The 13,061-nt window shown below is 40.0% G+C and overlaps 1 long non-coding RNA gene across 1 annotated transcript in view; it reads left to right on the top strand.

Moving 5' to 3' along the window:
• The window catches only part of LOC122876190, a 66,260-nt gene that overhangs the window by 669 nt on the left and 52,530 nt on the right, over positions 1-13,061 (top strand). The gene's annotated exons all lie outside the window — the stretch shown is intronic.

Below are 13,061 nucleotides of genomic sequence, written 5' to 3' on the forward strand. Positions count from 1 at the left end.
AATAGTGTAGTGAGGAAACAGGGGAGGGTTCTTCATAACGGCGAGCCTGTCTACCTCCTCCGCCGCATTACTCACAAGATCTCTTTCTTTAAATATGTGAATCACAAAAATCGAATTATCATCCCTACCACTGGCGGGGGTGTAGTGTCCCACAAAACACTCCTGCAAAACAGAATATCTATCTATATCCTGGACGTTTGAAACAGTTTAATATGCCTGTTCTTGTGTTGGTTTGCAAACACTTTTATACCGTTTGATATTATTATATAAATGAAAGTTGACTGTCTGACTTTGCAGATAGCCAATCGTAGTTTAGGATAATGGGGTGGCACCTGGGGTGGCAAATCAGATTTCAGGGATGGTCGAGCCAGGCCACTCCCAGATTGTCTATACTGTAATTCAATCATTTCAAATAATAGTAATAAACTTTATTTATCTAGCACCTGTACAATGAAAAAAGAGTATATTTAAAACAAAAAGATAATAAAACAAACTAAAAGCCATACAACTAAACACATTATAAAACACAAAGAGTAAAATTAAACAAAATGCCATAAAACATCAATGAAAACAACGAAAAGCCATTTTGAAAAAGTGGGTTTGACAGAGGTTGCAGCCCTGCTCTCCTCAGGCAGGCCCTTCCACAGTCTCGGGGCCCTAACTGCAACATTTAGCTGCAGGACACCACAAGTGGATGTCACAAAATGTCCTGTCAACCTGCTAAAATGAAGGCAGTTTAGCAGGTTGACATTGTGCTGATAGTTGTTTGCAGGGTCACAGCTTAGGCAGATCTGAGTATCGTCTGCGTAAAAATGGGAAGCGGTGTCTATGTATAAGGTGGCCAAGAGGAAGCATGTAAATGGAAAAGAGGACTGGACCAAACACTGAGCCCTGTGGCTCCCCACAGTGAACCCCTGTTGTGGCTGACCTGGCATCAGACGCAGACGCAGAAACGCCTGTCTGTTAGGTAGGAGAGAATTAATCAACACCTTTTCCACACATCAGCTGTGACAAATTAAGTTGACAGGTCATGAACTCATTAAACTCCCATCCGTACCTACCTCCTTCTACGGCATCCTGGTGGTGTTGGACCCCACCAAGCGCCTCACCACCAACATCATCAGATCATTAGATTCCACCCCCTCTTTCAGTCAGCCCTCCCCCTCCTGAAGACGCTGCCTCATCTGGCCACCATTCAGACACCAATCAGACAGATCTGGCAGAACACAACCCGGAACAGAGCGATGAGCCAGACGGGTCGCTGTCCTCCTTATTTCTGGATTTGGTGAAATCTGCGGTGGTTCGTTTCCTGAGTTCTGTTTTTTTTTTTTTAGGTTAGAGGTTCCAGAGCCAGGGCAAATATCAGAGGAGAGAGGGAGCAGCCCTGTCTGGAAAGGGGTATAAATATTCCCATTTGCGAGGACAGATGTGTCTTACTTGATTAAAGTCACCTCCACTTATTATATCAGTATTATCCATATTCTGTATGGTTATATTTAAGTCATTCAGGAGGGCATATATATTTACCAAAGAGCACCTTCTTCCCATTAGGTCTATGTCAAGTGCCACCCATCTTCCCTCTGCATCCGTTTTCAGATCAGACACCTTAGTGGTTATATTTTTGCGAATCAATATAATAACCCCTCGTTTGTTGGAAGAGAATGTGCTGTAAAAATCTGGACAACCCAGTCCCTCTGTAGCTTTTTTGATTCTGCCTGATCCAATGTGTCACTTACAGGAGAGCCATGTCTGCTTTCTTTTGTTTGAGATACATTAGGAGTGTTGTTCTTTTAGTGGCAAGGTTAGCCCCCTTCACATTGCAGGGAACTATTTGAAGTGTTCCTGTCATATTAACGGTTCAGTTTTATGTCCCATGCCCTATCCTGATATCACAATACCAATATGCCCCTCCAAATGATGCTCTGTGCTTAAGAGTGCCTGGCCGCCAAACACCCTATTACCCCTCATCTGATATGTGCCCGTTACCCAAGTAGTATGGCATATCATATCAGATAGTTTACTGTAATTAAGTCCAATGAGATGCCCTTTTTGTGTCAACCCCTGCGTTATTCTACACCCAATGTAAGAATTCAAAATAAATAATAAATAAATTTAAAAAGATCAACCTGAGCCATCAGAAGTAGTGTAGAACAGTAGTGTCAAAACTTTATATCCCAAAATCACTCAGATAGCATCGGGCTATTGCTATCCCAATTTTGACCATGGAGCACACAACCTAAATGCAAAATTTAAATGAATTATATTGTGCTGAAATTAAAATACCTCACATTATCAAATATTCTTGTAGGAAAAGTACTGTCCCTTCTAATAACTGTAAAAAGTTTACGAAAAGTTGGCCAAAATTAAAGATATGCGTCCTCAGTGTGAAGCGGGGTAGCAGCTTCTCACCCCTGGCTTTAACCTCTGCGTTATCCTCTATCGCCCCTTAGTGGTTCTCTGTAAGTGCAGCTGTCAAGGCAGTGTGGAGATGGAAGCCTGCGTCTCCGCGGGGGTCGTGAAGAAATTATGCTTGTTATTCGCTGATATCTTCAGTGTGTCTGGATACAGCATGGCATATGACATGTCCTTCCTTTCGGAGTTGGCGTTTAACTTCCGGACGTCATCCCACGTGAGTCCCACTGAGTTCTGTTTTAAGTAAATATAGAGAAGAAATCCGTTACAGCTGTCAAGTCAACCACCCGAGCCAAAAACAGCACGAATGCCTGCTGGAGTTGCCTGAGTATTTTGACAAGTTGATACAGAGACTTTGGACGGGCCATCCAGCGACTGCTCGGCTCACACTGTATCAATGCTTCTGAATCCAGAGTACAAGCGCTACAGAGGCCCTCCTTCATGAATTAAAAACAACGATCTGTATTGCAGAACAGGATTGAGGAGATTTATGAATCACTGATCGGAGAAGACAACAATAAAGTTGAAAAACTGGAAGATGCTGTAGAGTTTTGGAAAGGACCTGGATAATTTACTTGATTAAAACCGACAAAAATGGGAAATGTGTGAGAAATGTTTTTAGAGCTGTAGAGGACTACCTTTTAATTTTAGAGTTACAAAGTATTTTAGTTCAAGTCGTATAAAACAAGGTATTTGCTAATTCTAGACTAGAATTCGAGACTTTGAAGTAACTAGACTTTAAGAGATTTTGGATACTGTTAGATCACAGTCTGTAAACACACCTTGGGATCTGCTTGTACAAACAACATTACGTTTAACCGTTTTGTAAAATCATTAAAAGCCTGGCTGTAGATTCCTCAAAAATGATTTTGTTTGTTGCTGCTGTGTGTTATCACCTAAAAAACAACCAGCCCATGAAGACCTTGTGTGAATATTGCACAGCCTTATCCGATGTAAAATTGGGACCACAGTATTAACTCTGGCCTTAAAGGTGGTGAAACACAACTGATGTTGATGAATTAATATTTAGTTCTTTTTTTTTTTACTCATATCAAAAGTTGTAGCTTAGTGTCTGTTGATTAAGTTTAGGCTTAAAGCAACTTTGTGTTTGATTTAAACTTATAATGTGTAATGATTCATTTTACTCATATCAAAACTTGTAGTGTGTAATGATTCATTTAAAAACCTGTAGTGTGTAATGACTCAATAAAAACAACAACAACAAACTCTTCTTCTTCGCTAAAGTATCTTGCGATTTGAGCCTTTAAATTTAGTAAATAAAAAGCTTCTCCCTCCTGTGTATAAACTGAGAGATTACAATGATGAACGTATTGATGGGATGGTTTACGAAGCAGAGTCACAAAAAGTGATGGCTGCTAAAGACAAAGCCTATCAAGTAGAAGAAATTCTGGGAGAGCGTAAGCAAAGGGGTGAAAAGTACGTCTGGAAAAACTGGCTGGAGAAATGCAGCTGGGTCAGGACTCATGGTTAACCCTTTCTGGGTTTTACTCTGGATCAAATTTGACTACATTATGGATCAAAGGTCCAGCGAGGGGTTTTATGTGACTCTACCCTCCAACGTCAGCCTTGATGTTTTATAAAAATAATACAAGTTGTAGTTTCCGTGTGGATTCAGTGCAGCATATAGATTTAGAGGGCCCGTGGCAGGTAGCCTTAACGGAGATTTCATACCTACACAGCTGGTTTAACATCCCTATAGAATCAGCCTATTTTGAATGGAGTATAAAACTTATAGACCCGTCAGGTGCAAAAGTGCTGACCGAAATTGCTCACCAAAAGTTTTGCGGCGGATACTACACAGATGTGAGCCAGCTCAGGACAAAACTGGATGCCTTTTGTAGAAAAATTGGATCTGATATTCATTGGAGCTATAGTTATATTAAAAATAGATATGAAATTCAGATGGGAGGACTACACCAACTGGGTCAATATATAATTGTGGGAGATTTTGAGTTTGAATAATTCTGGGAAAAAATATATTTATTTACAAAATATTATTATCTTCCCTGATAAATCATCCCTGAAATATTTTGTTTTTAGTAATTGCCAAGCTCAGGCATAATTGATTTCAGATATTTAGTTTTAAAAACAAGAAGTTTACTCATTATTTGGTCAACTATGTTACGGACAAAACCTATAAGTTTTAACTTTATGTAAATGGCAGACATTTAAAAAAATCATTACTCTTGGAAGAATATGTGTCTATTTACCTACCTTTTCAATTAAAATACCCAATTAATTAAGAAAATACACATTTTGTTCAATTGAAACCCCAAATTTCAAGTACTTAAGTAACCAGTCTGTATATTTTGTTTCCAAACTGCTTGATTCATGATAATTTTCTTGATTAAATTATGCTGAGGTATATATTTGACAGCTACTCAGTTTCTAAATATTTACTTGGAGATTAGGGAACCATTGAAATACATATATTTTTTAAAAAACATAATGGTAACTTAATTGACAGCCCAGTATCATAGTTGACAAAAGTAACATAGTTGACTGGACATGACAAAGTAGGATGATGTATTTAACAAACACAATCCTAAACTATATCAATTATTATATGTTAGCTAATCTTTTATTGCATTTAATCAAGACCTGTTGAATATTTCATGACATAAAGGAGAAATACAGACGCACATCAGTTTACAAGGATCAATCACAACTTTATTAAAAAGCACATATATCATAAGCAAGAGATCCTAACATAGAAAACAACAACAACAAAAGTATCAAAAACAGCACTTACACAAAAATTCCACCATGTAAACATTTTGAAAATCTTGTTTGTGGAATGAAATACAGTAGTGCATTGTATTGAACAAAAAATAATATTGCACTGCAATAAGTAACAATAACCAAATAGTGTTTTATTCTGTTGGTTAACAAAATAAGTGTGCTGCATTGAATCAAAATTTTAATAGTGCAAACAGTTGCATCTCAAAAACATTCATATGTCAGAACCCAAGTAAAACATTGGCATACCCTCCAACTTACAGGCACCCATGAAACCGGCGGAGACAGAACACACTCCCCATTTTCTAACCCCCCCATTTTTCAATGACTTTGTCAAGTTCAATCAAGTAATCTTTGAGTGAGTGTGTGTGTGTGTGTGTGTGTGTGTGTGTGACTGTCTATATGTGTGTGTGCTTGACCGTGTGCTTGTGCCACGTTTGTTAGCGTGTGTGTGTGTGTGTGTGTGTGTGTGTGTGTGTGTATGTCCTTAGCCATTAAGATATGATTTGGCAATATCTTCCCACACATCTCTTTTTATTTCAACATGACGTGCTGTCACGTGCTGTGGGGCAGGAATCAACCTGAGCACATCCTCAAATGGATACCAGAGCGCATCCTCTCGCATTGGCCAGAAGTAACGATTGTGTCCCACTCTGTGCATGCACTTAACATGAACATGTGTCTCACTCACTTCAACAATGGTTCCAGGGTAAACCTCATCATCATATCTGATGACACACCACTGACCAACAATGTCATCTCTATCCCACTGTACTTCAAGGTCTGGTTGTTCTTGGTGAAATGCAGGAACAGCTGAGTTGACTTTGAAGTCGAAGGCCTGAGCTTGGTAACACTGACATTGCAGAATCTGCCTTGTTGAACACAGGCAGCTCACATCACGGTATGTCAGTTTCCCTGGTGCTTGCGTGATGACCTGGTGAATCCGCATAGTGCATGGTACAGCGGGGAGTCGTTGTGGCATCTGCTGTATGGCCTTTTCCACTGTAGCCTCTTCAATGTAGAAGATCTTGACAGCTGTATTGGTGTTTACCAATGCATTGAAAAGATGTTTAGCAGTGGAAATGTCTTCACCTTGGCTCACCAATCTGTCAGCTGTTCTCTTCAGAAGGCCTCCTACCCCATCGGGGGCACCCTTCCCGTGGCTGGCCTCAAAAAAGTTCCAAGTGCCCGCAGTAAAGCCCTGGTTGTACAATTCAGTTGTCAACATGTAAAAGTTGCCCTTCTGCCTGTATTGTGAGCAGGGACCATCACTGAAAAAGTGGATAATTGACACTGTTGGGCATGTTTCCTTGAGATGGTTAAGTACTGGGGAGAGGTGTGCCCATATGGCAGGTGGACCCTTTTCTTTGCATGGTGAAATTGTTGTGAAGCACAAGTGGTCTTCCTCACCACCAATGTAGAGGACCCCTGTATGAAGAGTTGCTTGTTGATGAGAAGAGGCAAAATGGACAGCTTGAATCTCTTTGTGAAACTTGCAAGAGTAGTTTTCAGAGAAATCATGTAATCATCGTGTATGAGGCATTCATTACTCTTCATGTTCTTTTTCAATTCCCTGTAGTAGTTAAACTGGGTCTTGATGTTGAACAAGTGCCTTTTGAACTTTTTGAGCTGTTTCTGGAAAGTCTCAATCAGGTCCTCCAAAGAACTCTCCATTTCCCTCTTCACGGTGATATTCACAGGCAACTTTTCTTTGCTGTCACCACTTTTCTTCTCTCTGAGGACAGTTTCAGTTGTCCACTGCACATAAGAAACTTGGGTTTGACCATCATAGCCAGACTGAATCTTGAGGTCTTGTAGTTTGCAGTTCTTGCATTCCGCATACATGCATGGCTTAAATGTTGGATTACAGCAAGTTTCCTCAGCAAGAGATTCCAACTCTGTTCTCTCCAGAAGTTTAAGTCCATGAAGTTTCTCCACGATAAATTCCAAATTTTCATGCACCTTACATAGACACGTATCTCGGTCTGCAATGGTTGGATGGACTACCCAGTATGGGCGCATTCGGCAGAAGAGTGTATAGGAAAGTTTGCTAGAGACGTTTTCCAGCAGGAATTTCCTATGGAGGTTTTTCATGGTGTCAGTCATAAACCGCTTCTGCTTTTTTACTTTTCCCTTTGTTACGGTCTGCTTTTTACCTGCTGTTGAACGACTTACGTCATCCCTGGTGTAAAAGGCAACAACCTGGTCTTGCAGTTTTGAGTGTGTGGATATGTATTTCTTCCTGGCAAAACAGGCTATTTCGTCCCCGTTTGTGTTCACATTCTTGCAGAATCGTTTGGCTGAGACCCCCAGTGTGTCATGAATGATTTTCTGGAACCTGCATTTTTTCAATATTTTTCCAGATACGATTCTGGCGATTAGGTTCCTGGTCTTTTCTTTTGCTGCACACTGAAATTTTTGTTTGAGGCTTTTCACAAGTGCATGATGATAGACCAGAGTTCTCCGCACATCCTTACTGACTGGACTTGTTCCGAGCATCCTTTTTGTTCTTTTCCTAGGAGAGTCGACACTGCACAGTAGCCGTTCATAGCGCTTACGGTATTTGTCTGATATTTTTGTTTGAGCTTTAAGCTTTTCCTTGAGTTTGTGATTCTCAATGTATATTTTCTGGTACTGTCTTCTTCTAGTCCTTCTTCCTTGTATTCTCTGTCTGAAATTACATGAAGACATTTTTAAATTATTTTTTAACATTGCAGGTGTCATTTAAAGCATTTGAAATTAATTGTCACCATGCCACCATGTAATTTTGCATTTTAATCTAACATTATAATCTAACAAGTACTTTTTCATGAGACATTGTTCTGTTTAAGGTACTTTCTACATAGCCTGCCTACATAGTTCTGTTTGAGGTTCTTACTACATAACCTTCTAACCTTCCTGGTTGTGGAACTGGTTGTTCCTCGCTGTCAGGACTCAGTGGTGGGGTAACAATAGCAGAAGCCTGTTTCTTTCTGCGTCTACTCTGTTCCTGGGCTCTTCTCCAGGCCTTTCTCTTTGCACGTTTTTCCCTCTCACTCTGTTCAGATATGGGCTTATAGTATGCACCTTGCTCCCTCTTTTCTCTCCATTTCTGCCGGCCTTTTGCCAAGTATGCCTCCCTTTTACGCAGGATCAGCATCTCGCCGCACACGTAACGGCGCTGCTTTTCTGCAGCAGATAATCGTGGCATTTGCCTGAAAAGAAGTTTACTTTTATAATATTTATTGCAAAGTATTTTATAGTTACTGTACAATTAGAATATTAAATGAACTCCTGAAAACTATAAGAACATGTCATGAATGTCAACTATGTTACTCTTGGTCAACTAAGTTACCTTTGCAGAGTAACATAGGTGACTGGTAACCTAGTTGACATTTTTGCTGTTTTTAGGGATAAAATCAAAATGGTTGCCTAGCACCAGACACCACATGGCATTTTACGGAGAGGTTCTTCTAAATATTATATGTACAACTGAGTGGAATTGAAATTCAAAGTTATTTATGAATTCATTGTAGTAACATTGTTGACATATGATAAGTACACATTTGCCCTAAGCACTACTTTAGGTGAAATAACCGAAAATGTGGAGGGAGAACATACCTTGGAGTCTTGCTAGTTTTCTCTTCAGGAGGAAATGACATCATGTGGAGCAGGTCATGTGATTTGGAAAACACACTCTTCCTTGAGGGGTGTATTTGCTATGGGTAACTTAGATGACAGCGACTTCTCGGACATATATTCAATTTGTCAATTTCTATTGAAAATGTGACAATAAATGTGACATATTGCCCAAAAAGACACATTGTTCACAATTACTTCAACTTAATGTAAATAATATAATTATTATAATAATCATCTGCATCAGCTTTACCTGATCGAGGCCCTATCAAATTCTTTTTTCCCGGAGATGGAGAAAAATATTTACATCTCAATGATTCATTATTACATCTCCATCTGAAAATCATCAGCGCTGACGGGACAAACCTGGCTCAGGATGCTGCTGTGGGGATCATTAATTATCCTGAATACCATTTTTTTCTCAATGCAAGGACATTTTGGGGGATAGAGTGATATCTCAACGCGCCGATGCTATGGACTCTGTAGTGATTAATAATGGACCAAATAAAGGACTAGTTCAGAGAGCTCGGTTCAGCGCAGACTCACCTGTTGGGCCCCCTCCACTTGGACATATTTTTCTGTTAGAGGTTACTTTTGAACTCTGTGGATTTGAGAACTGACCTGGGCAAATGACGCCTTCTGTCTCATGGTCCCCGCCAACGCTAATCACAGTTTACAAATACTGGGAGCATCCCTGTTTGTCAAGAAAGCCACAGTCTCCCCCGCTGTGCATCTAGGTCATTCAGTGGCCTTGTTGAAAGGTAAGGTAAGGTATTAATGTGAAAACATACTCCATCCCAGAGAATTCAAGCTTATGTACCCAAGAAAATTTCTTTTTGGGAAGCCTGTATGACATCGACGGAACAGCCTTCTAATACGGCTTTGCGTCACCCCGAGGTGCTCTTCGGCAGTGTTCTCAGCAGCGGGAGGTTTCTTTTTAATCATGCAGACATCTTATTTTTTCTTGGGTAAATACACACAGGACGGTTCTCCGGGTAGTAGACCCGTTCTTAGTCTAAACTGGTCTGGACAAACAGGAGTCAAGTCTGTCATTAAATATCCAAGGGTTTTTGGTAGCGTCGTCATAACTGTCCTTACAAAAGTCTTTTTGTCTAGGAAATATCTGATGAGCCAAGATATTCATCTACGATGAAAATCTGTTTTTGTATTACACCAAGGTGTAACATTTTTAATTATTTTTATTACTCACTTACTTTAATAACCAAAGGGTAAAGTTTGACTGTGGGATGATTGTCATACACCACCCTGTACACCACCCTGAACTTTTTGTGAACTGTCGATTTTTTAAGATAATACCCATTTTTATCACGCACAATGTTTTGCTGTGGGGCTGTAATGACGCTGTGATGAGTTTTTAATGTAACCCTCCACCAGCTCTCTGATGCTATCAAAATGTACCCACTGACAGCTTTCATGCGTCTGAGTGATGGCCTTCATGCGTAGTAGCACTACTGTTTTTGGTTTGATAGGCGTAACTTTTGGGCCCTGCCGCAGCAAATTCCTGTACGCTGTCCCCTCCTAGTTCATCCATTAACTGCCCCAGATAATTCCCTAGTTCAAGCTGCGTCTGCCCCTCTTTTGTGACATAGATCAGACTATCAGAAATCAGGACAAAGTCTCTGGCACATTGACCCCCCTTAGCGCACCACATCTCCCTGTGCAGCATTTTTGTACTCACAAAAAAGGGATTGTGCGTCCCTGATTTGTTGGCAAAGGTTTTAAAGTCATAGAATATTAACTTCTGGTTATATTCTTTGTCAGGGGCTAAAGGCTGTATGCAGCACTCATCTGTCTCGTCTCTATCATCAGTGTTATTCAGTAGTTTCTCCCAGCAGATTTTACATTTTTGTAATAAATACAGACGTACAGTTTGGTGTTCTTTGTCAGAGCCACATAGGATATCTTTATGCATTTTTCATATTTTTTATTGAGTCGCTGTCATATACTCTGGCATTTGGTTGCCATTTAGGCTTTTTGTGTGCATTCAAACAGAAAAGGGAACGGCATGTGCGGTTACAGTCACTGCATGCTGTAAGTCTCAACTCTTGCTGCGCACAGTCAGAGTTGAAGCATATTCTACAGTGCTTGACGCAGCTGTGATCCAAAGCCTTGTTGTAACCTGTGTGACAATGCTCACGTACTTATCTAGCTCCTAGAAAGGCTTTGAGATTTTTAATACTGTAGTAGTGATTTTGGAAGAGAAATAAAAACTGTGTTTTGGGTTTGTTTTGGGACAATGTCTGGAATTTACAAAGTGTTTTCAAGCCTTCAGTTCTGTGAAACCCGATAATTTTGCAGTCCAGAATTTGTTCAAATTTAGGGATGTCATTAAAGGTCACAGCTGTCTGATCACTCAAGCCCTATTCTGAATCTCCCCACTGTGGCGTTCCTGTCAGTGAGATTTGCATGCTCCAACTGAGCCAAATTTATGGCAAAACATAGTTGATTGTCAGGGTTCTCTAGACAAGCTTCAAGTTCTTCCAGATACTCCACTGTGTGATGAGACAGAGAAACGTTAGATTTAAGCTTAGAGTAAAATTTTATATAAAAAATTAATTCATAATAAGATATTACTCACTATAATCATCTACAGGAATTTGAGATTGTGTAGGGATTTCCCAGTTATCAGGATCTCTGTCTGAAATAAATAATAAGAAATAAATAAAACAATCACAATTTCAAACATAATAACCTAAAATAAAATAATTTATAACCTACCATCTAGACCCTCATGGTCTGTCGTTGATGTCCAGTAGCAGGAAAAACTGCGAAGAAAACAATATTAAAAAAAAAAACATATAAAAAATGTTTGCTAAAAGTGAATGTTACAACTAACATAAAACTCTACCAGGAGCCAAGGTTTTCTGTCTTCATTACTGACTCATACAATTTGATTTTAAAGGTATTCTCAACCCTCCTTATAGTGATAATAATAATAATAAAACTTTATTTATAGAGCACTTATCAAAACAAAGTAAAAAGTGCTTCACAACAAGAGAAATAAAATACCACAAGAAATAAAACACATAATATACACAAAAGCAATAAAATAAACAATAAAATAAACAGCCAGTTCAGGTAAAATCAGGATCTGCTTTCAGATAAAAATGTGTTTTGAGAAGAGACTTAAACGAAGACACTGACTCAGACAACCTAATGTCTTCAGGCAAGTTGTTCCAGAGCCTCGGGGCCCTGATAGCAAAACGCTCTGTCCCCCTTAGTTTTCAACCTGGACAGACAGGAGAGCCCTGCCCTGAAGATCTCAAACTACGTGAAGGTTCATAAGGGATTACAAGGTCTAAAATATAGTCTGGAGCCAGGCCATGGAGAGCCTTAAAAGTAATCAACAAGATCTTAAAATCAATCCTAAAACAAAAAGGGAGCCAATGTAAAGAGGCTAAAACAGGTGTTATGTGGTCGTACTTCTTGGTCCTGGTTAACAGCCGAGCAGCTGAGTCAGTCTGCAGTCGTGTCAAAGTTTTTTGATTAAGACGATTGAACAGGCTGTTACAATAATCAAGGCGTGAGGAGATAAAAGCATGTACAACAGTTTCTGCATCATTAAGAGTTAGAATAGATCGGATTTTTGCAATGTTTCTGAGGTGATAAAAACATGATTGGACAAGCTTAATGATATGTTGCGCAAAACATAAATTGTTATCAAACAGAACACCAAGGTTTCTTGCAACAGGCTTGATATGATATGATAGTCAGGCCTAACATACAAAAACCTGACCTGTATCGATTTTAGCCCAAACTCTTAGGTCAGGTCTTCCTCTCTCTTCAACGCGTTCTTCTCTTCAATACTTTGCAGACCCTTAACAAAGTTCTGTGACTCACCGGGACAGCCGCCTGTGGGCCGACTGGCGGAGCTCAGCCCTTTTCTGCACGTGTCTACTCTGACTCTGCAGTCCACGCTTCCCTTCAGACACCGGGCGGGCCCAGGAGAATCAACTGAATCCGCACAGAGCGTATTGAAGGCTGACATCCAGCATTCTTACATGATGACGTTAGAACTGAACGAACTGTGAGTTATCACATTGGAATCGGGACTGCAAGGCAAGGCAATTCAATTCAATTCAATTTTATTTATGTAGCGCCAATTCATAACAAAAGTTATCTCACTGCACTTTTCCTATAGAGCAGGTCTAGAGACATGCTGCATGCTGGGGCAGCAGGTTGAGGGTAGCAGACGCTAACAGACTCAACAAACTGATCCGTAAGGCCAGTGACATTGTGGGGGTGGAGCT

The sequence above is a fragment of the Siniperca chuatsi genome, linkage group LG5 (assembly GCF_020085105.1).
Source record: "Siniperca chuatsi isolate FFG_IHB_CAS linkage group LG5, ASM2008510v1, whole genome shotgun sequence".
Lineage (NCBI taxonomy): Eukaryota > Metazoa > Chordata > Actinopteri > Centrarchiformes > Sinipercidae > Siniperca > Siniperca chuatsi.